General features: G+C 47.6%; 1 non-coding gene across 1 annotated transcript; it reads right to left on the reverse strand.

Annotated features, from left to right (window-relative positions):
- Positions 1 to 17,555: 17,555 nt before the first annotated feature.
- LOC129406944 (U6 spliceosomal RNA) lies at positions 17,556 to 17,662 on the reverse strand. Its single transcript, XR_008631351.1, has one exon. It is a non-coding gene; the product is annotated as a U6 spliceosomal RNA (small nuclear RNA).
- Between the last annotated feature and the right edge of the window lie 6,977 nt (positions 17,663 to 24,639).

Below are 24,639 nucleotides of genomic sequence, written 5' to 3' on the forward strand. Positions count from 1 at the left end.
CTGGATTATAGAGAACATTTTCTTGGGGTTACACATTCTAAGGACTGACTATCTTGTTTTTCTAGCGGGCTCTTTCCTAGTTCTGGTGGCAGAACATGTTGCTAAGGTGTATCAATATATAACCAAGAAAAATATCATTAAAACTATGTAACTAAAGAAAAACATGAGGTCTAGAAACCAAGTATATTCTAAACTCATGTATCCTGAACTTTCCTGAATATTTTTCCAATGTATAATTCCTTCCTGAGACCTATAAAAGTCTGTTGCTTCTTCAATAAAGACGCTGTATGAGCACTCTTGTCAGCCCTCCTTACCCTGTTGCCCTTCTCCCTTCACCTTGGGGACCCTGTTTGACTTAGCCACATGGGACAAGGCAAACTAGAATCTGATTCTTAAAAAAGCGTGGTACAGAAACATGTTTTTTTCTCCACCTTTATTTTAAAATTCGCCAGATGATTTAACAAACCTGGCTTGTTCTTTTGCATAAACACAGCAAGATTAGATAACTCTGCATTTGGGGTATCCTGTTTTTTAACTGAGAAGTCCTGGGGGTTGGCTAAAGACAGGTGAGACACCAATAATGGTATTTAATACTTTACCTCAGAGTCATAATTACCCAGACCTGGCCATAAGATGTGCAGATCAGGTGCCAGGAAGAACTGGAGGTGGCCTCAAACCTTCAGGTTGAATTGGATGTGGTCCTGGGCCTCATTTTCCATAGAGGTGTCCTGGCAGAAAGGAGTCCATCCCATCTCTTCTTCAGGGCTGGGAGAGATCCTGGTTCCCAGTTTTTTCTTGCCACTGAGAGTATGACCCAGGCTGAGTCAGTCATTGCAGATTTCCAGATTCCTCATTTTCCATAGCAGAGATGATTTCCAGCCTTTCCTTGAGCTGGTCTGCCTCTAGGGGTCTCCCTGAGATTTGTAGATATTTGAAACAGTACCTGTTTAATACCTGCTCCTGTCATTTAGACCAATTCATTGACTTTCCCTGGAAGAGGACTTTGGGGTCCCATAGCTAGTTTTTCTGTCTGCATGAGGGGTAGACCATATTACAGAGAGGAAAAACTTTCATCTGGATTTATGTAAACCAACATAGCACCATGAAACATCAAAAACATACTGGAGGTATGAAGAAGAGAAAAACAAATATTTCGCTTTACTCACAATGAGATGTAATAGACCTGTTTTGTTGTGGATCCTAGTCAAAAGAAGATAAAAATCTGTAGAGATAAAGCACACAATTTTTCATATTTAATTCATTCAATCCCATGATGAAAACCTTGACTTCCCATTATCTAAGAGCACTAATAATCCGTCCAATATTTTTTTCCATATATCTTGCCAAAAATGTAGTAGAACAATTCTGTAGATGTAATTTAAAGAGTTTCCTATAACAATTCTGGTTTTTAAATTTTTTTTATTTTATAAAGTAGTTCACAATATTTGATTATACTTACTATTCAAACAGCAATCCCTCCGCCATTACACCTTCCCACCACCGTATTTTGGATGTTTTCATCCCTGCCCCAAAGCAGAAGCAAAATAATATATTTTGTATTGTTAGTTATGAAAAACTGCTGAAAATGCTACAAAAAAGTATCCTTAGAGGAAAGAGTGTGTTTCACTCAAGGGCCATTAAGACTTCTATAAGAGATTTCTTACATGTTGTTAACAGTTGTGCATTGTGTGGTTTGTATACATATATCTTTTTAAAAAATGTGTATTTTCCTCAAAGAAAGGGTTGCCTCTTTCTTTGAATCCTATCAAACGCGGTGCAGTAATCTTGGAGTATGGTTAGGGTGTGTGCTTTTATGTATTGAACAGCCGCAAATGTGGCCGTGTGGTCCAGGAACAGATTTACTCATGGTGAGGCTTGGCCCAAGTGTGTGGAGAGCGGCCGTGAGCATGGCGGCAGCTGGGTTCTGGAGGTTTGAGGCAGCCGGGGCTGGGTCCCTTGGGGCAGGGAGGGGTCTCACCCACCCCCCTCTGGGGTGCCCTGATGAAAGAGCCTGGTGCAGGGTCTGGTGGCATGGTTATGGTGAATGTCACATTATGCTCCCTTCTGGGAGAATAGGACAGGTGATCTGAAGGTGGCCTATGATGAGATTATCTGGTGCTAGCCAGAGCCAGGGGTGGCTTATGAGTGTGACTGCTAAGTCACTGGAGACAAGGAGATTCGGGCAGAGGATCTCCGTACCCTGTCCCGTTGAACCCAGAGTTCTAAGTCTAAAAGTCCTGCATAATACCACTCCTGGGAATATATCCCGGAGAGACAAAACAAATGGTATAGTAGAGATGGCATATGTATTTCTATGTTCATTGCAGCACTGTTTACAATAGCCAGAATCTGGAAAAAACCAGAGTGCCCCAAAACAGATGACTGGTTAAAGAAACTCTGGTACATCTACACAATGGAATACTATGTAGCTGTCAGAAAACATGAAGTCATGAAATTTGCATATAAATGGATCAACATGGAGAGTATCATGTTGAGTGAAATGAGTCAGAAAGAAAGAGACAGACATAGAAAGATTGCACTCATATGTGGAATATAATGTAACTGAGAAGTACAAGTTGGCAACGATGCAACTTCTGGCAGATATCTCTCTGGACTTAGTTACTAAAATACTAAAATACAGAAACCCAAAACTGAGAGGCCGCTAAGTGTGGTCACTCGACCTCATACCTCTTCATCCTCAGCAATGGAAAACAAATTATCTAATGCTTCCTTTTCAGCAGGTCTGACTTTAGGGGAGAGACTCTCCAAACAATAATAGTGAGTTTTGTTGAAATATTGTATGCAATCAAAGTGAAAGTAAAGTGAAATTTATTAGTTACACAGGCGGGGGGTGGGCCAAGGGTGGGGGGGCTAGGGGCGTGGGGGGGTTAGGGGTGTGGGGGGGCGGGTGGAGCTATACTGGGATTCTTGGTGGTGGAATATGAGCACTGGTGAAGGGATGGGTATTCGAGCATTGTATAACTGAGATTTAAACCTGAAAACTTTGTAACTTTCCACATGGTGACTCAATAAAAAAAATTTAAAAAAATAAAATAAAAGTCCTGCATATCTGAGTTTTTCCAGAGAGTTACTCATGGGTGAGGCTCGGTCTGAGCATATGGAGAGGGGCCATGAGCATGGTGGTGGCTGGGTTCTGGAAGTTTGTGGCTGCTTGGACTGGGTTCCTTAGGTAGAGGAGGGGTTTCACTCGCCTCCCTCTGGGGCAAAACAATACAGTTTGATCTGTTCCTTTCCTTAAAACACAACCTCAAACCTTCTACACATTGCTTTACATTCATTCTGTCCTGGAACTTTCCTTCAACCTATTTCAAAATCAACTTCACTTTAACAGGATTCACTTCCTTTTCTCCCACTGATAATATCTCCATCCATTATCTTTCTTACTTAAGACATACATCTATATTCTTTATAGTCATTTCATAACTTTAAACTCCTTATTTTACTGAACTTAGTACAATATGATCTCTCAAGTTTAGATGACAAAATGTTCTCTAACCTGTTTTATAGATATTCAAAAGGTTTACAGTGCTCAAAATTAAAGTTCTTATAACATATATTCACTTGGCAAAAGTTCACTGCACATTAGAAATTAACCAGGAGACATCTTTAGGATTCTGATTTCTAGGAAAACACAGATTAAAAAAAAGATTTAAGCACTCATAGATTACCATGAAACAGTAAGGATTTAACACTTGCGTACAAAGTTCTCTGAAACTCAGGACTAGGATGATACCTGGTGACAAAGCTTTGCATGAAATAGTTATCATAACAATAGCATGCATTTTCACAAACTGGACAGACTGGTTAACAGTATAGTCAATAAAAGTTGACTAGTTATTTTTCCACAATTTTCCATGCAATTCTTCATTCTCAGAAACCACTAAACCACTAAAGCTAAAGGGGCTGTTCTTAGCCACTTAGATTTTTTTTTTAATTGAATCACCATGAGAACAGTTAGAAAGCTTTCAGGTTTAAGTGTCAGTCAGACAGTGATCAAACATCCATCCCTTGGTGCACATATTCCACCACCAAGAACCCCAGTATACCCCCCTATCCCACCCCCACCCTTCCTGTGTGGCAGATGGTTTTCACTTTACTCTCTCTTTACTTTGAATACATTCAATGTATCGACAGAAAACCCACTATTATTATTTGGGGGCTGGAGCGATAGCACATTATTTGGAATTTTCCCTCAACAATCAGACCCGATGAAAAGGCATCATTTGATAATTTGTTTTCTATTGCTGAACTCGAAGAGCATATGGTGTCGTGCAGCTGCTGTTGCGGCCACGTAGTTTTGGATTTCTGGTATTTAAGTAATTAAGTCCAGAGGGATTTCTGCTAGAGAAACCGTTGGGTTTTGAAATTGGTTTGTGTGCCTCTGGGATTATGACCATTCAGGAGCGAAGGAGCTGTTTGTGGGCAGCCGCCCAGGGTCTCGTCTGGGCCAGGAGCAGTGCCAGCACCGCTGACCATCCCCAGAATTCCCGCAAGCCTTGTCACAGCAAGCTCATACCTCTGTCCAATAGGCTCTGAAAGATGGCGGTCACCATGCTGCCACCGGATGGAAAGGCCAAAGGACAAAAACCTTTTCCCACCCGGTACAGCATGGGGCCGAAGCTTAGTTTACAGTCTAGGAGCATTTCTGCAAGAAGCTGCTGGGTTCCGAAATTGGTTTGTGGGCCTCTAGGATCATGACTGTTCAGGAGCGAAGAATCCATCAGTGGGCGGCCACTCAGGGTCTTGTCTGGGCCAGCCACTTAGATTTTAAAGTGACCCACTATTTTTTTTTTAAGTTCAGAAGCTGGTCTGGCATGCAGGAAAGCTTGTTATCTTTAAAACTTTTACCAACGCACAATGCTATGGCTTCAGGTTATCAGGCTGAGGTCTGAGATTACCTTATTAAGATCTTTGCTAAGTAGCACTGTAGCACTGTCATCCTATTATTCATCAATTTGCTCGAGCGGGGACCAGTAAGTCTCCATTGTAAGACTTGTTGTTACTTGTTTTTGGCATATCAAATACGCCACAGGTAGCTTGCCGGGCTCTCCGAGAGGGACAGAGAAATGGAACCAGGGTCGACTGCGTGCAAGACAAATGCCCTAGCCACTGTGCTATTGCTCGAGTCACTTTGATAAGTAGCACTAGAAATTTCAGTTACCTAAAATCTCAGAGATCAAATAAAACAATGGTAAGATAAGTTTTGCTACCAGTTTTGTGACTCTAGAAATTCATGTTTTAAACTAAGTCATTACTCTTTTAACCTGTTTTGATGGACCACAATTATTTCAACTCACAAGATTTTCTAGGTCAAATATTCTAATAATCCAATGCAGATATAAATATGTACATTGACATAATCGCATAGGACCTTTGAACCATCAATTTTTATGAAATACAAAAAAATCTTCGACTTTATTTCAATAGTTCTTGTACTATAGTTATTTCAAATCATGAGCTTTCTACACCAGATACTTTGACAATTCCACAAGAATAAAAACATGCTTTAAGACACAGAACAAAGTCCTTGGTTTTTACCAAACATTGATATTAGCATAAGAAAACACTTGAACTGCCAATATTTATAAAAACATGAGAAAACTTAATCTTGATGTCTTCTATACCTCTGTTATACCTCTGTTATTTGTAAAGCTGTCAGGGTCCTGGCCAGTAGATCTCAGCAAACTGGAGTATGATCCCCCAAGCCACCGGACTTACTCCCTATGGGAGAGGGAGTGGGAGGGGGAGAAACCTCTGCCCAGCCCCTCTGTGCACTGAGGCCACCCCACCGCCACCACCAAGAAAGAACCACGCAGAGTGGGGAAGAGTTGGAGGCAAGCAATTCTCATTTTATTAGCTCTCACACAAGGATATTTATGCAAAAAGTTTAGGGCAGCTTGGATATTGTGAACACCTGGTTATCAACTCTCGTCATAAACACTTTGCTGGGCCCTTTACACATGTTAGCTAATGATTTATGTTTCCTGCTTCTCAAGGTCTGGTATATTAGCTCAGACAAGTGGTGACTTTCAGATTTCATCCCATTATCTCCTCAACCAGGGCGCCTTTCTGGGTGGAGTGCTGGCGCAGGGCCTTAGGCCCGTGTGAAGAGAGCCTGCTCCTGCTTCTGAGGGCAGGGGATTTGGCCAGGGTCTCAGGCTGGCTGCTGTGACCCCAACATAAAGAATTCTCATTAAGGTTATCTCTGCACTGTCTCACAAAGCGCTTGTCTCTGCTGCTTTCGGCTCTATCTCCCTGCCCTTTCTAAACATTACAGGTTTTGGAGGTGAGAGAACTTCAGGGACCAGGAACCCTTTAACTTTTTCCAGTAAGATCTAGATTGAGGTTTTCTTTTTTGTTTGTTTTTGTTTTTTTGCTTTTTGGGTCACACCTGGCGATGCACAGGGGTTACTCTTGGCTCTGTACTCAGGAATTACTCCTGGCGGTACTCAGGGGACCATATGGGATGCTGGGAATCGAACCCAGGTCGGCCACGTGCGAGGTGGTCAGAAGCTACCAGCTTTTGATCAAGACTAGTTTCGAGACAGGGAGTTAGTATTTTCTTACATGACATGGGGATAGGCTGCCTTAGTGACACACTTCTTCATTCCTGATATTAAACAGTTAATCATATGATCCTGCATTTTCCTGCCTCCTCTGCTTTGGTAAGCCCATTTCTTTTACTTCCTGCAAAATGATCTAACTGCAAAATGGTCTGGTGATGCAAACTGCCACTCACTGGCATCTTTTCCTGTGCTTCAGTTTAAACTCAAGCCATGTGGTGTTACAGAGGTCAACAAGACGTTCCTTAAACTACCTAGTTGGAAGCTCCTCTGATGTTTTAAAAACAACCCAATTGAGAATCTTTGGGTATCGATTTCCCATATTTCTTGAGTGCCAGCAATGACCTATGAAAAAGGATGCTTCCTTGGCACACTTTTCTCTTAGTAATTTCTCCCAAGGGTTTTTGTCCCCTTCTGCCTAGATGGCTGTGGCTCTAACTGATGTCGGTGGGCTCCACAGGTGACTTATGTGAAGCAGGGAGGAGAAAGACGGTCACTTTGACCCCATCTGCCTCTGCCATCCTGGACCCAGGGTTCTTGTCTCGCTCACAGAAAAGAATTTCAGGAACAGACAAGCAGTGAAGCAAAACAGATTTTATTTGGAGAGTTTTTGAAGGTGTGGAGTGGGAGAGAGGGAGAGAGAGAGAGAGAGAGAGAGAGAGAGAGAGAAGGAGGGAGGGAGAGAGAGAGAAACATACTCAGAGTGAATGCGGGCTTCTCCAAGGGTGGAGAGAGCCCCTAGGTACATCCCAACATTAGATATGAAAGTAATAAACATCTCAAGAGGGAAGATACGGGTGCCACGTGTGCTCGGCCACATGGGTGCAAGCAGCACAGGGGGCTTGGGCAGCATATGCACACCCTTCTATGTTCAAAGTTTTTATAGGCTCTTCTCAGGTTGTCTTTTTTTTTTAATTTTTATTTTTTAAAAAATTTTATCACCATGTGGAAAGTTACAGAGTTCTCAGGTTTATGTCTCAGTTATACCGTATTCAAACACCATCCCTTCACCAGTGCCCATATTCCACCACCAAAATCCCCGGTATACCCCCCGCCCCCCACCCCAACTGTATAACTGATGAACCTCACTTTATTTTCTCTTCACCTTGATTACGTTCCATATTTCAACACAAAACTCACTATTGTTGTGGGAGTTATATCCCCAAACAAGATAATCCTAATAAGGAGGCATTTGATAATTAGTTTTCCATTCAAAGATTGTATGTTTTCAGGTTTTAGAAAAGGTCGAGTGGCTGCGCTAGCGGCCGCGCGGCTCGGATCTGTCCCAGTCCCGAATCCTGGAGCCGTGTTAGTTGCTGCTCAGTGTCGCCAGGGTTCCATCTGGAGAAGGTGTGCTGGCGGCACCTCCTCCCTCCGGCCCCCCGGTGTTGCTGGTCCCGATTCGGGTCCGGAGCATTGTCCGGGCCGCGTTGCTCACCAGAATGCCTGCCGCTTCTCTGTGGATTGTCTCAGGTTGTCTTGATTCAGAATGTTCTGGAGTTTTCTTGAGACTGAATCACAGTTTAAGGGAGAGGTCCCAGGGTTTGAGGAACTTCATGAGGAGGGTCTAGCTCCTCAGGGTCAGCTGCTGAAGGTCTTATCAGTCCTCTGTTTTCTATATCCACAGGGTGGATCAGCTTTAGAATTTCCTCCCATTAGTTTTGTTGGGGCTTGAGCGATAGCACAGCAGTAGGGCGTTCGCCTTTCACGCGGCCAATCCATGTTTGATTCTTCTACCCCTCTCGGAGAGCCCGGCAAACTACCGAGAGTATCGTGCCCACACGGCAGAGCCTGGGAAGCTACTCGTGACATATTAGATATGCCAAAAACAGTAACAATAAGTCTCACAGTGAGAGACGTTACTGGTGCCCGCTCGAACAAATCGATGAGCAATGGGATGACAGTGACAGTTTTGTTGACCAAAGTTTCATTGCCAAGGGCCTTTCCCTTTCTTTCTTTTTTTAAAATTATTTATTTATTTAAAAAAATTTTTTAATTCTTTTATAGAATCACCATGTGGAAAGTTACAAAGCTTTCAGGTTTAAGTCTCAGTTGTACAATGCTCGAACACCCATCCCTTCACCAGTACACATATTCCGGGCCTTTCCCTTTCTATCTGCTTACATCATAAGCAGCTCTGGAGCAGTATGACCACAACTGCATGTCGGCCAAATGTGGCTTCTCCAGCGCAACATGGCCACAACCTCACGTGGGCCTACCTTGAGTCAGAAAATCACAAGGAGGACATCTCCACCAATGATTTCTGAGCTACCCCAGGTGTCCCTGAGGCCTTCCCAGTCGTCCACCATGATCTCGGCTTGCATATGGAGCCAGACCTAGAGTGCCGTGGGTTCTCAAGAGACCTTGCTACTTTGAAGGGAGAAGAGAAAAAGTTCTGCCTTTCTTAGCTTTCTAAGTATCCCATTGCCTTTTGCTGGCTTGTTGTCTTCCTCAGGCTTCTTACCTGTCTTTTACCCCTTTTTCTTTCTTTTTTTTTTTTTTTTGCTTTTTGGGTCACACCTGGCGATGCACAGGGGTTATTCCTGGCTCTGCACTCAGGAATTACTCCTGGCGGTGCTCAGGGGACCATATGGGATGCTGGGAATCGAACCCGGGTCGGCCGTGTGCAAGGCAAACGCCCTACCCGCTGTGCTATTGCTCCAGCCCCTTTTACCCCTTTTTCTTTCTGCGTTAAATTGCCTAGAGCTAAACTGCTGGCTGTCTTCAGTCGCATCTCAATTGACCTCCAGCTGATCCTCTCGTTAGACTGAGACTGAGTAGGGAAAGAATTTTCTGCCCGAGACTTCATCTGCCTCAATTTCCCTGAGTCTTCTCACTAGTGGGGTTTTTCTCTAGTCCCTTCCTCCCATAGTGAATGGTGACAGGAGACAAAAGAGGGCTGCCTCTTTGCAGAGAACATTCAGGTGCTTGCTTGGCTGGTGGTGGACTTAGCCGTACTGGTTCAGCATTGTGATTTGTGCCCGGCATCTATGCCAGTGCCACCTTGACTGTACGTCCTCCGTGGAATCGCAGGCACCCAATCGAGCTCCGCGACTTAAAGGGACTTTAAAAGTGCCAGGTCATGGGGGCTGGAGTGATAGCACAGTGGGTAGGGCGTTTGCCTTGCATGTGATCGATCCGGGTTCGATTCCCAGCATCCCATATGGTCCCCTGAGCACCGCCAGGGGTAATTCCTGAGTGCAGAGCCAAGAATAACCCCTGTGCATCACTGGATGTGACCCAAAAAGCAAAAAAAAAAAAAGTGCCAGGTCATGGAGCCACAAAATCACGATAGGAGGACCTATCGGGGTGCTCACACACGCAGACATTCACACAGAGGTTATCATTCCTCCCCCACTCCCCCTAGAGATTTCCAAGGCAGCATAACTCCACAGTAGATTTTCCACAGATTATCTCCTTCCTCTTGGGTTTCTTCACTGCATCGTCCCATCTGGGTCGCCATCTGATGTGGTTAATGTGAAGCAGTGAGGAGAAAAATGGTCACTTTCTCCCCAACTGCCTCTGCCACCCGGGACCCAGGGTTACTGGGTCCTTGACTTACCTCGCAGAAAAGAATTTCAGTAGATGAGCAGTGACGTGAAACAGATTTTATTTGGAGGGATTTTGAAGTGAAGGAGGAGGGAGAAAGAGAGAGTAACTTGCTCAAGAGAGAACGCGGGCTTCACCAAGGGCGGAAAGAACCCCTATACACATCCCAGCATTAGATATGAAAGCATGAAAGTACACATCTCAGGAGGGGAGATGAGGGCAACACATGTGTGTGGGCACCACATGGGCGGAAGCAGCACATGGGCTAGGGAAGCATATGCACTCGCTTCCTTTGTTCAAGGCCATCTTTATAAGGTGTCTCCAATCTGCCCCCATGTGGGGCTTCTACCCAGGTAAAAATCCGTTACCAAGGAGGTTTCCAAGGGGGTTGGGTTGGTGATGGTCTTTGAAATTCCTTTCCTGGCCTTTTGTTTCTGCAGGAGCTTCTCCAGGTCTCTTGTAGATAGGTGAGGGTCTCATCAGGCCTTAGTTCCTGTTTTTTCCTGTTTTCTGCGAGGTCGGCTTTTGCCATTACCTTATAGGGGGCCTTCCCTATCTGTCTGCCTGCCTACATCACTCTCACCCTATGGCGGTGGGGGAAAGCCTGAAGCAGGCCAGCCCACAGCCCATGTGGCACCCGGTGGGCCCACAGCTGGTCCCGGGCTAGAGTCTCACGTGAAGTCTCCACGCTGTTTCCTCAAGACTGGCATGCACTGCTTGGCGTGTGCCTCTGATCATCCCTAGCCACACTAGTGGCTTGAGCTACTGTCCCCTTTCCCTGGGAGGAAACGGAGGTCCCTGGGCTCAGTTACCTAGCTAGGAAGTGACAGAGCTGGAATTCCCACTGAGGGGTCCAGTTTCAGAGCCCAAGCTCGAAGCACCTGACCTGCGGGTCTCCACTTCCGCCAGTCCAGCCGCCCGCCTAATGTGTAAGACCTAATTAGAGGCCATCCCCAGGGCCAGGGAAAATGATAGAGTGTGCCTGTAATTGCAGTGGCAGCGACCAGAAAGCATCCACAGGAAACAACACTGGCAGAGACATGAAAATTACAGGTAGGTGGAGCCAGGGAAGTGGGCATTCCCAGGGCGGGCATTAAATGGGCCCAGACTGTCCCTGAAGGGGAAGGCAGAGCTTCCGGGCTTAGTAGAGGGGTCCTGGGCAGGAAGTCTGGACCCCACAAGTGACCTATCCCTCCCTGATGGGGCCCATAGCAGATGCAGGTACAGACCAGGCCCAGCTTGCTGCCATCAAGGCCAGCAGGAAGAAGGGGACTGCCAAGCCCTTTTGAGGTCACAGGTCAGTGGCGGGGAGGGAGAGCACCCAACAGCATCCTGGGCCCTTTGAGGCAGGGGCGGGGCTCTGCTTTCCAAAAGAATGGAGTTCCTGAGGCGTCCTGCCTGCCCACCTGGCCAGAGCGAAATGGAAGGGCTTCCTGGTGAACAGATAAGTCCATATACTTAGGAGTCCTAGATGGGGTCCCACTCAACCTTCCTGGGGAGGCTTGAGAATATGTGCTGGGGACCAAGGCTCAGTGCTCCCAGGGTCCCTGAGTGAGGGGGTCAGCTTTTTCCCAAGGGAAGATCGCTAGACCCAGCTGCCACCTGCAGGCCCCTCACTAGATGCTTGAGCCCTCCTTAGCATCAGGATCAGTACACTGGGGCTCAAGCAGCCCTAGATGTCCAGTCTGGGAAATGTCCTCTCGGGGAGCCTGAACTCTGACCCCTGCAACAGAGCTGATCAGGCCACTGCAGTCCCAACCACCTGCTCTCCACTACATAGATGCAGCTCTCCACGACAGAAATGCAGCAATCCTCGACGCAGGCACAGCTCCCCACAATGCAGACCCAGCTCTCCATGATGCTGACGCAGCTCCCAGTGATACAGCCAAATCTCCCAGTGATGCAAACTCAAGCCTCAGTGACGCGGATGAAGATTTCAGTGATGTAAACACAAATCTCATAGAGGCAGACATAGATCTCGACAGTACAAAAACACTTCTTGACAAAGCAGTAGATGCTCTACATGATGCAGACGCAGCTCTTGGCAATGCAGATGCAGCTCTCTGCAAAGCAGACCCAGCTCTCCATGATGCTGTCAAAGCTCTCAGTGACACTGATGCAGCTCTCCGCAAGCTACACAGAGCTCTGCGCGAGGCCAACTTAGAACTCCAGGGTGTAGAAATCTGTCTCCGCTATGCCAACAAAAATATCCACCAGGCAGATCCAATGCTTGCAACACAGACCCAGCTCTTCATGACACAGAAGCAGGTCTCCAAGACACAGACCAAGCTCTCTATGACACAAAGACAGCTCTCCGAGACACAGACCAAGCTCTCTAAGACACAGAGGCAGGTTTCCACACCGCAGACACGGCTCTCCGTGACACAGAGTCTGCTCTCTACGACACAGATGCAGCTCTCCACGATGCATACCCAGCTTTCCGCGACACAGTCACAGCTCTCCGCGACACAGATGCAGCTCTCCATGACATGGAAGCAGCACTCCGCGACAACAAATGCAGCTCCTGCAACACAAACCCAGCTCTCACGACACAGACCCAGCTCTCACGACACAGATCCAGCTCTCATGAAACACACCCAGCTCTCGAAACAGAGAACCAGCTCTCATGACACAGAAACAGTTCTCCACCATAAGAAGCCAGTTGCAAACCCAATCGTTAGGGTATGGCGTTGGGTAACTTTCAACAAATGCGGGCCAAAGGGGCGGGAAACAGGGCAGCAGGTAGGGCACTTGACTTGCAGGCAGCTGCGTCAGGTTCAATTCCTAGAACCATACAAGGTTCCCAGAGCTCCACCAATGCTGGTCCCTGAGCACAGAGCTGGGAGCAAGTCCTCAGTGCTGCTGGCTGCTGCTGGCCAAAAACAAGACAAAATAACCCCCCCCAGGGCGTTACCGGCACGCCTTCCGCCCAGAGATGATCCGGAGCCGCAGCATGAGAAACAGACCCTCCGCTCCTAAAGACTGTGATCCTGAGGTCTCCTAACCCATTTTGGCACCAGAGCAGATTCTTGCAGCCATGCATTTTGACTGTGAACTGAGCTAAAATATTAGAAACCCAAAACTGCGCGGCCGCGCAGACTCAGAGTCTTCACTCTCAGCAATGAAAAGAAATTATTAGATGATGCCTATTCAGCAGGCCTGATTGTTGGGGAAATTTCCAAACAATAATGGTGAGTTCTGTATGAAAATATGGAATGTACTCAAAGTATATAGAAAATAAAGGGAATATCATTAGCTACTTAGGTGGAGGTGGGGTGGGAGGGGGGTGTATTGGGGTTCTTGGTGGTGGAACATGTGCACTGGTGAAGGGATGGGGGTTTAATCAGTATTTGACTGTGACTTAAACCTGAAAGCTTTGTAATTTTTTTTCACGGTGATTCAATAAAATATTTTTTATATTAAAAAAATAACCCCCCCCAAAAAAATGGGGACAAGAATCAGTTAGGAGAGACTGAGGGGGTGGGGAGAGGGCAGCGGGGCAGGTGCTGCATGCAGTAGCCCTAGGTTGGCTCCAGCACAGGCCCTGGCACACCTCCAGGAGTGACCCCAAGCACTGAGCCAGGAGCAGTCCCCTGAGCACCACCAGGTGTGGGCAAACACAGACACTGTCAGGTCTTGGTGGGAACTCTGCCCAGCAATGCAGGGTCCCCCAGGACTACCAGGTATGGTCTTGAAGGTCTGTTGGTGCTGACAACAGAACTGTCAGGCTGCACAGCTGGGCCAAGCCCTGCCATACAGATGCCCTGGACACCAAGCACTGCTGGGGAGCCCTGGCCCATAGCTCCAGAGCACTGTCGCCTCCCGCCCTCACCTCTGCCCCAAGCTCCCTCTACTCCCTTACCACCCATACTCCCTCCGGTGCTCCTGGTCTGGCCTGGCCTGAGTCCTCTATTTGAAACATTCTCCTAGTCGGCCTCACGAACCCCACTTTCCATCACCCCCTCAGCCCCCGCCTCCCCTCAAGGCTGACTGAGGAAGTTCCTCCCTCTCTCCTACTACTGGGAGCTGGTGGGTGCACCAGATAGTTGCAGAACCGGCCACCAACTGTGCTGGTGGGAAGATATTAACAGGTTTTCTAAGAGAAATAGAGAATTGGTGAAACCATTAAGCCCCAGCTGTGAGGAGAAAAAAAAAAAAAGCAGAACATACCTTAAACCATAAAGCATGGCTAGGTGTGAACATCTGAGCTCCTGGCCTGGTGGTTGAGGGGCGACACCCCTTCCTTCCCTCCTCTTGCAATTTCAGACTGAAGAGTTCACCCAGTCCCCTTAGCACAGCGACTTTGCTCTACATATGTCTGCCTGACAGTTTTCAATAAAGCTTTTATTTTTTTATCATTTACAAGTGGAGTCCGACCTGGTTTCTGGCAGCCCAGCCTAACAGAAGCCAAGTCTCATTGGGCAGGCCTGAGGCCTTCAGGGCACATGCAAACGTCCCAGAATCTCCTGCTGAGGCCAGGCCTGCCACTGAACTCACGGCCTCTCTTCTCTCAGCCTGATTCTGCCTCCCCACAGGGGCTGCCACCCCATATCAACAGCTGTCTGTGGACCTGGAGGGTGGCCAGTGAATAGGACCCCTCTCAAGCGTGGCCTTAAGCACCCCCAGTTTAACTGTGCATGGCTCAGTCCCCCATCACTGTTTATGGGTTGACACCTCCCCAGACCGGGTGGGATGTAGGGGGCTGCTACACCGGGAACTAGGATAGGGAGGCTTCCCCTTTTCAAAGGGAGCCAGCCCCACCCTGCCTGAGGCAGCAGACAAACCATTTATGTCCCCCTGATGTAGGCAGGTAGACGGGGAAGAGCCCATGGCAATGGAATTCCTGGAAAGTAAGAAACCCAATAGCCTAAGGCTGCCAAAATCCCTCCTTGAGGACACAGGAACTAAGGCCTGATGAGACTTCACCTGGCACCAAGACACCCAGAGGAGGCTGGACCCCTCTCCAAGATAAGCTCCAGCAGAAACAAAGGCCAGGAAAGGAATTTCAAAGACCATCAACCACTCCTAACTCTACCCCCTTGGAAACCACCCTAGCAATGAACTTTGACCTAGGCAGAAGTCCCAGATTTGCTACTTGTGCCCATGTGCCTGAGCACATATGTCGCCTGCATCTTCTCTCATGGGTGTGTGCTGGGGCTCTCTCTCTCCCTCTCTGGAGAAGCCGAGCATTCTCTTTTGAGTGCATTACTCTCTCCCTTTTCTCTCCCTCCTTCCCCTTCCTAAAATCCTCCAAATAAAATCTGTTTTTACTTCACTGCAACTCTCCTCCTGAAATTCCTTTCTGTAAAATAAGACAAAGACCTGGAAACCCTGGGTAAGGCCTAGGACTGGCTTTCATTTCCTGCAAAGCGGAATTTCTCGTTCCAGTCTGAATCTGTGGCTCCCAGAGAAACTGGGTGGTGGGGATTAAGTCCCATGCCTAGAAGACCGAGCAGACGTCAGGTGTGACTTGATGGTCACCTGGTAGAGCTGGTGGGGATCTAGTCCCAGGGGCTCATCCGCAGACTTTATCAGTCATAGCTTTCCCAGGCGGTCCCAGGATGGCAGAGGTGGATTAGGAGAAAGAGACTCTCTTGATCAGATCCTGTAACTTCACTCCTAAAGCCCTGGGTACACCCAAATTTGCTTACATAACAACCTCCCAGCCAGGCCCTGCCCTGCAGAGGGTACCTGAAGGCTCTGGGCCAGCAGGCCTTCCTCTGGCTCGCTAATCAGCAGGCAGGGACTCGAATTCTATCCTGCCAGCCAGGTGACCATCTGGGGACAACCACAGGCACAAGCCATCACAGCCTGTGGGGCTCTGACATTTGTCTCTATAGCAACACCAGCCTGCAGGGTCACTCGGGCACTGAGAAAGACAGGGGACAGGCCAGGCAAGCTCAGCAGACGGCAGGTGAGCATGCCAGGTCCAGGACATCTGGGAACTAACTGATTTCCCATTTCCAATTTTCCACCTACAATGCCCCCCTCTGCCACTGACAGGAGCCGCTCACAGCAGAGTCCTAGGGGGCATGCCCCTCCAGTTCATTCAATCTGAGGAGGGGGCACCCGAGAGTGTGGGTGTGTGAGAGGAGTCCACCTGTGCCTGCTCTTCCCTCAGCACAGGCGGAATCTCCCGAGGGTGAGCACCGAGCATGCACCCCACTTCCAGAGCCTCTCACTGACTGCAGGTGCAGAGAGTTCCTGCTTCCTCAGCCCCTAAACCCCCACCAGAAGTCCCCTGGACCTCCCAATGGTGAGGACTTGCACCCAGGGCCTTGTATACACTGTGAAATCACAACTCACCTGTTAGCCAATTTTTGAGATGAGGTCAGGGTTCTTTTCAAAACTGTTACTGGGTGGTGGAGGGAAGTGGACACTGGTGAGGAGATTGGGGTTGACACATTCATTATATGCCTGACACCTAATCCCTGGAAAACTCTGTAATTTCATGGTGACTAAATAAAAACAATAAAATGAAACTCTTACTGGGGGTTGCAGAGTCCCCAGGATGTCGGAGGGCGTACTCTGTATGCTGGAGACCCAGGGTCCATCCTCAGCACTGCATGGCCAGGAATGATCTTGGAGCATACCCAAAAGTGTCCCCAAGCACTCCTAAAAACAATAAGAGAGACACTCACAAGTGAATCTCAGAACCAAGCAGCTCGCTGCAGGGATGACTCCAGACCATGTGCCAGGCTGGTTTCACCAGGGCACCTCATATAGGAGCAGGCGACCCCTCTCTTGCCCTCCACCAGATAAACACTGGCAGCCCCAAGCCTCCAGAAATGAATTCCTGTGATGCTTGTGGCTGATCTTCACAGGTTTGTCCTGAGCACCCCCACGCAAGAGAATAAATCCGCTGAAAAAAACAGATATGCGGGATGAGTGACTGAAAGGGGTCTAGACTGGGCCATCCCTTCTCACCTCCCTGCCCTTCTAGGGTCCGGGCTGTCACATCCACTAACTGCCTCCGGGTGACATTTAAGCACATTAACAGCCATGATCCAGACTCACAAATGAATCTTAAAACCAAGAAGCTCAGTGCAGAGATGGCTTCGGACCCAAATTATCTTAATTTTAGGGGCCAGAAAGATAGTATAGCAGGTATCGCATCTGCCTTGCATGTGGTGGATCAGGGTTCAATCCCCAGCATCCCATCTAATCCCATGAGCAGAGCCAGGAATAACTCGTGAGTGCAGAGCCAGGAGTAACCCCTAAGCATCACCTGGTGTGACCCCCAAACAAAACAAAACAAAAATTAATTTTTAAAATCCCAGGAGCATGCAGCCACAGAAGCGGCCACGCAATAGCTCTTATTGTTTTTTTAAATTAAATTTTTTATTAGTGAATCATCGTGAGGTACAGTTATAGACTTACAAATTTTTGTGCTTGTGTTTCAGTCATACATACAATGCTCAAAAAAATATGGAATGCTTCACGAATTTGCATGTCATCCTTGCGTAGGGGCCATGCTAAACTTCTCTGTATCATTCCAATTTTAGTATATGTGCTGCAGAAGCAAGCACTATTTGTTTTTTTAAGCAATACAAAATAAATTATTTTTTTTCTTTTTTGAGTCACACCTGGCGATGCACAGGGGTTACTCCTGGCTCTGCATTCAGGAGTTACTCCTGGCAGTGCTCAGGGGACCATATGGGATGCTGGGAATCAAACCCAGGTCAGCCGCGTGCAAGGCAAATGCCCTACCTGCTGTGCTATCACTCCAGCCCCCCCAAAATAAATTATCTTTCATCTGCCTGTGGGGCAGGCTTGAGTGGTGATGGGATATTTTGAGATAATAGTGGTGGGATTGGTGTTGAAATATTGAATGTAATCAATTACTGTGAACAAATTTATGAAAATAAACATTAAAAAAAAATATCATGTAAGATGTAAAATAATAATAATGACAATAAGAGAGTTATGTGAGTGGAAAGGTAGTATAGTAAGGGGAGTTGCCAACCCAGGTTCAATTCCCAGCACCATAAGTGCCCCAATTCCCACCAGGAGTGACCCCTGAGCACAGAGCAAGAGTAAGTCCTGAGCACAACTTGGTGTGGCCCAAAACAGAAACCAAAAACTAAAAGTTAATTACGGGGTCAGACATAGAGAGAGCTGGTGGGGCTGGAGCTCAGGCCTTGCCAGGTCTGACCCCAGCACCATGTGATCTGCACTCAGACAGGAACTCCTGGCACTGAGCTTGGAGGAGGTTGCACACAGCCAGATAACCCCAAAGTCGTCGTCGTCTTCGTCGTCATCATCATCATCATCATCATCATCATCATCATCATCATCATCATCATCATCATTTGTTGATCGTCGAATTTCTCGAGCAGTCTCAGTAACGTCTCCATTCGTTCTAGCCCTGAGATTTTAGAAGCCTCTCTCTACTTGTCCTTCCCAACGATGCTGCATTGGATGTGATGGCGATCTGGCTGCGACATCTGTCACCCCATTGATCCCCAGGGTCGATTCGGCTGACCTGGCTGGCTAGGCGGGTGTCCCCTTCCTCCCTCACCGCTCCATGTGCGTCCCTCCCAAAGCCGTGCACTCGGTCAAAGAGGACAGCCTTCCTTGAATAGAGATGGACCAGTCTTCGGTCAAGGGTATACGAGTAGCTGTGCTCCCCTTCTAGAACCTCCAAACAAGCTCTCAAAACCCCAAAGTGCCAAACTGAAATAAGTAAAATCAGTTACCAGAGCGGGGGCTATGAGGGGGGATACTCAAACCACTGGAGTACATGCTCTGCATGCTGAAGGCGCAGGTTCAATCCTCAGCACTGCATGGCACCCCCAGGATTTCAGGGAGCAACCCAGAGCACTGCTCCACGTTTAGTCATTTGAGTGCGATCCTGAAAACAAAAGTTTTAGTGGGCCAGGGAGATAGTTCAAGAGGTGAATGCTGGGTGTGAACATAGGGCATAGGTTCAATCCCCTGCACCCCATGATCCTGCAAGAACCACGACAGGAAGCAGCCCCAAGCACTGACAGGTGCCCTCCACCAAGAAAAACAGGGATCAAGACTGCCAGATTTGGGGCTGGAGCAATAGCACAGCGGGTAGGGCATTTGCCTTGCATGCGGCCGACCCGGGTTCAAATCCCAGCATCCCATATGGTCCCCTGAGCGCTGCCCAGGGGTAATTCCTGAGTGCAGAGCCAGGAGTAACCCCTGTGTATCGCCCGGTGTGACCCAAAAAGAAAAAAAAAAAAAGAAAGAAAAGAAAAAAAAAAAAGAAAAGAAAGCGGAGCCCCAGGAAAGAGCCTGAGGCCAGTGATAGGTTAGAGACCCACCCAGCATGATGAGAGGGTAGAGACCTTACCCGGGCACAGACAGAGGGACAGAGACTTGTAAAGTAAAAAAATAGAAGCTTATTGGGGTGCACTCTTAGGAGTACCCTAACGGCCCTTTGTGTGGCTTGTGTTGAATCGTGCCCTGGGGAAGACTAAGTGGGCTTTTAAATTGTCTTGGTTGAGAAATGGGAAAAGAGTCCAGTGGGACAGTAGGTTTGGTCCAGCCTTGTGTTATCTGGAGGAGGTCAAGGGAAGAAGCATGTGATGCCACTGGTAGCTTCCTGGTACCAGGTGGGCCATAAATTCTGTCTTCTGTGAGTGCTAGAGGAAAGGCAATCTTGATTCATCAACAGGATGCCATTTGGTCCAAGCAAACCTTACAGCTAGTCTCAGGCCAGAGCCCTACAAAGCCTGTCCACAGGTGGGGGTGCCCCGTAAGGGCTGGTGAACATAGTGCAGTTCACAGCTGCAGTTCACAGCTGCATCCCCACTGCCAAGAAACCCCTGTCCTCAGAGAGACATGACAACAGTCGCTGTGACACTGTATTTTACAACCACAGTCACTCTTTATAGCTTATTTTCTCTCCATTTTTGTTTTGTTTTGTTTTTGTTTTTGGGTCACACCCAGTGATGCACAGGGGTTACTCCTGGCTTATGCACTCAGAAATTACTCCTGGTGGTACTCAGGGGACCAAACAGGATGCTGGGAATCGAACCCAGGTCAGCTGCATGCAAGGCAAATGCCCCACCCGCTGTGCTATCACTCCAGCCATTATCGCTCCACCTTTACAGTCCATAACCTGCAGATTGGAAAATAGTACGGGTCAGACAAAGAGAATACAGTAATTAGCGAGGGAAGACTGTTCAGTGAAATAAAGCAGGACAAGATCAATGTCCACATCAGTAATATCCAACAACAGGAAAAGAGAAGCAACACATGCATATTTGCTATTTTGCTGGATGATAAGGAACATTTAAGAATGATTATTCATTTACGGGAGGGGACAGAACAACAGTAGAATTGATACTTCAAAGAAAACTTTATATTCTTTTTCTTTTTTTGGCTTTTTGGGTCACATCCGGTGATGCACAGGGGTTACTCCTGACTCTGCACTCAGGAATCACTCCTGGAGGTACTCAGGGGACCATATGGGATGCTGGGAATCGGACCCAGGTTGGCCACGTGCAAGGCAAATGCCCTACCCACTGTGCTATCGCTCCAGCCTGAAAACTTTATATTCTTTAGTTTCATAGAATATGAAAAAGATGGGGGAGTAGGGGGCCCGCTCTTGGGGAAGGCAGAGGGGACCACATCTAGTGGAGGGATGCTACCCTAAGTTTGGTACCCAGGACTGAACCTGGATCAGCTGTGTGCAAGTAAAGTGCCTCAATCTCTATCCTATCTTTCTGGCCCTATGACTTCTGAAGCCTGCACTTGTTTTCCAACAGTCAAAAAATTAAAGAGACAAATAAATAAGCCATAAGTCAAACAGGAACAGAAACAAATATATCTAACTATATATATATTATATGGACAAAACAATAGGAGTAAAGTTATATTTGTTATATAAGTAACTTAAAGAAATATTCTAGCCAAATTCTCAAGTAGGACGTTCTCTGAGGACAGGAAAAACAACAGAAAAATCATTTCATTCAGCAGAAGGATCAGCAGGGACCTGGCACTCTATTATGGAAGCTCTTTTATTTTCATTGAAAAGGAAAGGAGATATGTCCCTACCTCAATTAAGAACCAAGATTTTTTTTCTTTTTGGGTCACACCCGGCAATGCACAGGGGTCACTCCTGGCTCTGCACTCAGGAGTTACCCCAGGAGGTGCTCAGGGGACCCTATGGGATGCTGGAAATCGAACCCGGGTCGGCCACGTGCAAGGCAAACGCCCTACCCGCTATGCTATCACTCCATCCCCAAGAACCAAGATTTTAATGAAGAGAAAATAAATCCTTATAATTAAAAATTATTAATGAATCACCGTGAGATAGTTACAGACTTACAAACTTTCGTGCTTGCACTTCAATCATACAATGATTGAGTACCCATCCCTCCACCAGTGCCCATTTTCCACCACCAATGGTCCCAGAATCCCTCCCACCACCCCCACTCTGCCCCCTCCACCCCACCCCGCCTCGGAAATCCTTATAAATTTTATTGTATAATTAAAAATACAAATATGAACTTTTAAATCTTTGCATTTGGGGTATTTTTCCATTATTTTTGGAACTGGGATCAAACCTAAAGCTTCATACACACCAGGAATGCGATGGTACCACTAAGCCATATAGCAAAACCAAAAATGAACTTGGCTACACCAGACAATGTTCAGGGAATACTCCTGACTCTGCACTCTGGAATTACTCCTGAGGTGCTGGTAGACCATATGGGGTGCAAGGGATCAAACCCAGGTCGGTTGTGTGCAAGGAAAGCATCCTACTCTCTGTACTATCACTCTGGCCTCCAAATGAACTTTTGTTTTTTGGGGGCCATACCCAGTAGGGCTCAGTACTTACTCCTGACTGCACTCAGGGATCACTCCTGGCAGGCTCAGAGGACTATATGGGGTGTCAGGGATTGAATTTGGGTCAGCCGCGTGGAAGGCAAACTCTATACCATCTGTCCTATTGTTCCAGCCCCTGAAAAAGAAACTTTAAAAATCACTACTTAAGAACTAGGAACTCGTAGTTCCCTGAAAGAGCCGAGCAATATTACCCGCACAGCATACCAACATGGAAAACAGCATTGCTCTTTAATAAAATCAGGTTGCCGGGAGCTGGAGAGTACAAGGGGTCAGGCACATCTTACACTCAGCCAACCCAGGTTTAATCCAGCACCACATATGGTCCTCTGAGCACTGTCAGGAGGAATTACTGAGTGCAGAGCCAGGGGTAAACACTGAGATTGCCAGGTGTGGCCCCAAAAACAAAAACAAATGGAGGGAAGAATGAAGGGAAGGAAGGAGGGAAGGAAGGGAGCAAGGGAGCAAGGGAGCAAGGGAGGAAAAAAAGGAAGGAAGGAAGGACGGAAGGAAGGAAGGAAGGAAGGAAGGAAGGAAGGAAGGAAGGGAAGAAAGAAGGAAGGAAGGAAGGAAGGAAGGAAGGAAGGAAGGAAGGAAGGAAGGAAGGAAGGGAGGAAGGAAGGAAGGAAGGAAGGGAGGAAGGAAGGAAGGAAGGGAGGGAAGGGAAGGAGGGAGGGAAGGGAAGGAGGGAGGGAGGGAGGAAGGACGGACGGACTCCTCTAAAATGTCCCGAGGTGCTTCCCTTCTGGAGAACCCAGTGAGAGGTCAGGGAACCAGGGAGCTCAGCCCAAGTTGTCCACATTGGGGGAGAAGGCAGAGGGCAAACCCGAAGGTGACCAGTCCACTCCGCTGAGTCCTGACACCCAGTTCTATGTCACCCACCAGCACTCACTCTGCCCTGGGGGAGCTAGACTCGGAGTGGGGCTCCACAGCATGTGTGGGGCAACTCCAGCTACTCAGTCTGTGTCTGTCTGTCTCTGCTCGCCTAAGGGTGCTCCCACGCCAATCTTCAGCAAATGAAGTGACGGTTCCTTGGTCATGATTCCCATCACCCTCTTGCAACCCGTCCGGATCCAGGCCCAAGTTTGCTCCACTTCCCTGGCTTCGTTCTGGTCTCCACCACGTCTGGTTCCCCCATCACCCTCCTGAATATTACTCATATCTCTTCCCTTCTCAGTCTCAGCCCCTCTGCTCACTCCTCCTCCTTAGCCATTAGATGGACACAAAGATCTCCCAGCTTGCAGAGGAGCTCACCCAAACCTCTCCTGAGTGCGCCCTCTAGTGCCCATGCAGTGTCCCCACAGCCCAACTAATTATTTTGATTCAAAGGAGGGTCAGCCATGTGCAAGCACCTTAACTCTTGTACTACCTGTCTGATACCCCAGTTTCAACCACAATTCTTTTTTTTTTAATTTTTAAAATTTTATTGGATCACCGTGATACAGTTAGAAGCTTTCATGTTTGGGTTACAATCTCACAATGATCAAACACCCATCCCTCCACCAGTGCACATTCCCCACCACCAATATCCTGTTTCCCACTAAGAACCTCACCTGTGGGGCGTTTGTGAGACCGGGCAGATCCCTGGCTCACCCTTGCAGGGGCCCAGGCAGGTTCTAGGGCTACTTCTGTGGGAAAAGGGGTGTTGCTTACGGGAATGGTTCACTCAGAAGGTCAGTTGGCAACGGGGAGTCAGTCCGTGGTTCTGGAGATTTCCTATACCTGCACCTGGATGAATTTTAGGTGGCAGGGTGCTAACAAACAAACAAAAGACAGATTCCAAGCAAAAAGAAGCCCTTTTTAAGGGCCCTACCAGTGGGGGTGCACACTAGACTCTTAGGCTTATTAAACCCTGTTTTAATCAAGCCCACTAGAATACATTTGTTCAATCTCTCTATAGAACTGAAATCTGATTTCTACAGAGGGCAAGTTACAAACACAGTTTCCTCTCCACCTTCACTTTAAATCTGCCAGACAGCTTAACAAACCTGGTTTGTTCTTTTGCATAAACACAGCAAGATTGAAGAACTCTGCATTTGGGATACTCCCTTATTTACTGAGAGATCTTGGGGTTGACTGAAAATAGGAGACACACCAACAATGGCATTAATATTTACCTGTCACCTCAGAGTTACTAGGCCAGGCCATAAAATGTGATGATCAGGTTCGGAGATGAGCTGGATGTGGCCTGGGGCCTGCAGGGTGAGCTGGAGGTGTGGCCTTAAGCCTTTCACTTTCCTGGAGTGTCCTGCAGAAAGGGGTCCATGCCCTCCCTTCTTCAGGACTGGAGAGATCTTTATTTCCAGGCTTATCTTGATGCTGAGAGCAGGACACCCAGGCTGGGTTAATCACTGCAGATCTGCAGATTCTTTGCTTTCCGTAGCAGAGATGATTTCCAACCCTTCCTTGAGTTGGCCTGTCTCTAGGGTCTCCCAGAGGTTTGTGGGGTACTTGTAACCATACCTGTTAAATTCCTGCTCCCATCATTTGACCAAACCCTTGGACTCTGCTTCCCTGGAAGATTACTTTGAGATCCCACAGCTGATTTTCCTGTCTGCATTAGAGGTAGACCCTATTACAGAGAGGAAACGCTTCCTATCTGGATTTATGCAAATGAGCATAGTGCCATGAAGCATCAAAAAACATACTGAAGGTGCAAAGAGAGAAAGTCAAATATTTCACT

Source organism: Sorex araneus, chromosome 8 (genome assembly GCF_027595985.1).
Source record: "Sorex araneus isolate mSorAra2 chromosome 8, mSorAra2.pri, whole genome shotgun sequence".
NCBI classification, from domain to species: domain Eukaryota; kingdom Metazoa; phylum Chordata; class Mammalia; order Eulipotyphla; family Soricidae; genus Sorex; species Sorex araneus.